The following is a 4,096-nucleotide window of genomic DNA, read 5'->3' on the forward strand; positions in this document are numbered from 1 at the left end:
AATAATTAAAATTAAATCAAATAAACAATAATAACAGTATAAGTGCAATAAAGAATCACATGGAGCCTTGGTACAGTCTGTGATTAATGCAACACTGTGGAGTAGTGCTTAGGGCTCTGGACTCATATTGTGGGTTTTGGGTTCAAATCCCAGGTGGGGCAATGCTGTTGTACCCTTGAGCAAGGTACTTCACTTAGATTGCTCCAGTAAAATACCCAGTTGTATAGACCAACTCTGCCTCCTCCAGAACCGCTCCTTCTCATCCCTGGCACCTAAATGGTGGAACGACCTGCCCACCGAAGTCAAAACAGCAGAGTCCTTGACCTCATTCCGGCACTTACTCAAGACGCATCTCTTCCGACAGCACTTGTAATATTAGTCCTCTATCCCTGCTAGATAGCACTTCACAGTTGTATTATGCTTCTCGCGTTCTTGATTATTTTCCTCCTTGCTCCCTTTCCCGTAGCCCTTGACTGTGACCCTACATCTTGACAGCACTTAGCTTTCACTGTCAAGGATGTAGGATGTCACTAACTGTACTTGTGTAAATTGTAAATTGAAAATTGTAAAATGTATTATTTTGAATTGCTGTTTTAGCTAAATTTAATTTGTAATGATTGATTGCCTTGTAGGAGGAGTAGAATTAGACACACGGAAAGGAACATAGAAACTCGCTGCCTAAATCCCACTGCTATTCATAAATTCACTACCCTGTTGCCAAATGCTAGCTTTATCAAAAGAAGGATCTGCAGATGAATTATTAAATAATTTCAACAATACACTAAGCACTGCTTTAGTAGCCCCATTAAGGACACGACAAATAAAAACCAACAAAACACTCACCGTGGTTTGACGAACACACTCGCTCACTTAAAACAGAATGCCGTAGATGTGAGCGTAAATGGAGAGAATCAAAACTAGAGGTCTTCACATGGCATGGAATGACAGTATAATAAGATACAAGCAGGCCCTGTCCTCTGCTAGGTCTGCCTACTACTCCAATTTAATAGAGACGCATAAGAATAACCCGCATTTTCTTTCTAATACAATAGCGACACTTACTAACCAGAAGGTAAAGCCTTCAGAGGTCATCCCCCCCAATTTCACCTGTAGTGACTTCATGGATCATTTCAATAGCAAAGTTAACAGCATTAGAAAACAGATAGAACAGGAAACATACACAGATACTATAGCTGACACATGCAGTCCTTCACAGCCCCTGCCTACCTTGGACTCGTTTAACGTAGTAAATCACCAGGAATTGGTCTCCTTAATTACTAAAATGAAAACAACAACCTGCGCACTAGACCCTATACCCACTAAACTGCTAAAACAATCTCTGCCATGAATTATTCACAGAATACACAATATTATCAATGTCTCTTTATTCTCAGGATCTGTTCCTGAATCATTTAAAATAGCTGTAATTAAACCACTTCTTAAGAAACCCAGTGTCGACCCTAACCAACTTAAACACTATTGACCTATCTCAAACCTTCCCTTCCTTTCTAAGGTTCTAGAGAAAATAGTTGAAAACCAACTGCAAGCTTTTTTAACCGATAATCATCTTTATGAAGAATTTCAATCAGGCTTCCGTTCCGGCCTTAGTACAGAAACGGCCCTGTTAAAAGTATTGAATGATGTGTTTCAGTCCTCCAATGTAGGGCACACCAGTGTTATTATTTTATTAGACTTAAGTGCGGCTTTTGACACAATCGACCACAAAATCTTGATACACCGCTTAGAAAACCGTATTGGCCTATCTCGCAATGTGCTTTCATGGTTTAAATCATATCTGTCAAACAGACTCCAATATGCACAGATTAACGAGAACCACTCAAATTTAACTGAGGTTAAGTACGGAGTCCCACAGGGCTCAGTCCTCGGACCTATACTTTTTTCATTGTACATGCTCCCTTTAGGTGATATCATTCGACGACATAATATTAACTTTCACAGTTATGCAGACGACACACAATTATATCTGTCAGTAAATCCTAACAACACCATAGACCTAGAAAAACGAATCTGCTGTCTGTCTGAGATTAAAACATGGATGAGAAAAAAAATTCTTATGCTTAATTCTGACAAAACAGAAGTCATAATTTTAGGAGACAAAAATCGAACTGTTCATCATTCACTAACAAAACTGAGTAATGATAACTTTAATTTCTCCCCTAAGGGGATGGCATGAAACCTGGGTGTCATCTGTGATCATAATCTATCTTTTGAATCACACATTCAGAATGTGTCGAGATCTTCTTTCCTCCAGCTTAGAAACATTGCTAGACTAAGACAATTCCTCTCGTTACAGGACACTGAGAAATTGATACACGCATTTGTTACATCTAGATTGGACTACTGTAATGCCATTCTGTCAGGCAGCACAAACAGAGCTATTTGTGCACTTCAGTCCAAAATGCTGCTGCAAGAATCCTAACAAAAACATAAAAACATGAACACATCACTCCAGTATTGGCTTCTCTTCACTGGCTGCCCGTGCACTACAGGATAGACTTTAAAGTGCTCTTATTAACATTTAAAGCACTAAAGGGACTGGCACCTCCCTACCCGTCTGATGAGGCACAACCCATCCCAGAAGCACCTCACAATGGAGGGTCAACGGGGCATCCACACCCAAGGTTTGATGAGCCATCGCAACCCAAAGCCTATTGATGGTCCAAACCCTCCACCCCCGATGGCCAGCGAGAGGCCTCCTCCACAGGGAAGACCACAGCCAGCAGCACCGATAAAGAACTTTCTCATCTCCTTGCTGCTGTAATAAGTATACTGCCTGGAGGGGAGGCAACCATTAGGCCTAGGCCCTAGGCCGTGGACCCCCAGAGATTCATTTTCTCCTACATGCCATCCTTAGGAGTTTTCTTGTTTTTCTCTCCTCCGTTCCTAAATGCTTTATTTACTTAAATGTTCACTCACTTTATTCTAGATCATGTAAAATGTTTACAGGTCTATATTTGATTTTATTGTATTTATGTTTTTTATTTTGCTGTACGTTTGTTTTATGTTTACCAGTCTGTAAAGCACTCTGTGGCTACCCTGCGAAGGGCGCTATACAAATAAAAATGGATTGATTGATTGATTGTACTTCACTGTATTTTTGCAGTTATGTTGTAAGTCACCCTGGATAAGGGCGTCTGCCAAGAAATAAAAATATTAATAATAATAATAATAATAATAATAATAATAATAATAATAATAATAATAATAATAATAAATGTAAGTCGCCCTGGATAAGAGCGTCTGCTAAATGACAAATAATGTAATGTAAACTCTGCCACCTACTGTTTGACATGTTAAATAGATAAATTCTGTGATCAAATTGCATTTCAACGATACAAACCAAGACCAGTTAAGGGAATTAAGAATTAAATATTTGAGACCCAAATAAAGTAGAGATTAACTTTAAAGCTTTCCTTTTATACAAGTTAAAATGGTATTTCCACAACACAGTCCTAAATTCCTGTCATTTCTTTGGGGATTGTGTGCTGGAAATATATCACATTGACCATTTATAATGTGCTCTTTTTAGGGGTTTTAACAACTGATACAGAAAACATTGTCAATAATGTATAATATCCTTACAAAAATGAATTATCTATAGCTGTACTTTAAGATTTACTTGCTTATTTATTTGGTGATCCTATTTTTTAACCCAGAAACATTGTGGAAATATCTCAGGTTCATGTTTAACTTACAGTTTCTCTGCTGTTCCTATGGATGTTTTACACCATCCCCCTTAAAGTATTCTTTATTTATTAATATGCTGTAAATGCATTGTTTGCTAGGGCTGTTAAGAGGGACATGAAGTCTTTGAAAATTGATATGTTTCACTGACTATTCAAAATGTATCAACACTATTTTCCTGGAAATTACACACAATTAAAGGTGAAAAATGCACGTTACTGAGACTAATGTGTTAATATATTTCTATATTGGATAATAATAATCATAGTAATGCAGTAAACTAGGTATTTTGAATAGATGAGTAATGCATTACATGCATTTGCTGGCAGTTTGTAATAGCAGGACTTTCTTTATGTTTGTACACTTATGTCCTCATTACTGGCATATTCCA

The sequence above is a fragment of the Amia ocellicauda genome, unplaced genomic scaffold (genome assembly GCF_036373705.1).
Source record: "Amia ocellicauda isolate fAmiCal2 unplaced genomic scaffold, fAmiCal2.hap1 HAP1_SCAFFOLD_111, whole genome shotgun sequence".
NCBI lineage: Eukaryota > Metazoa > Chordata > Actinopteri > Amiiformes > Amiidae > Amia > Amia ocellicauda.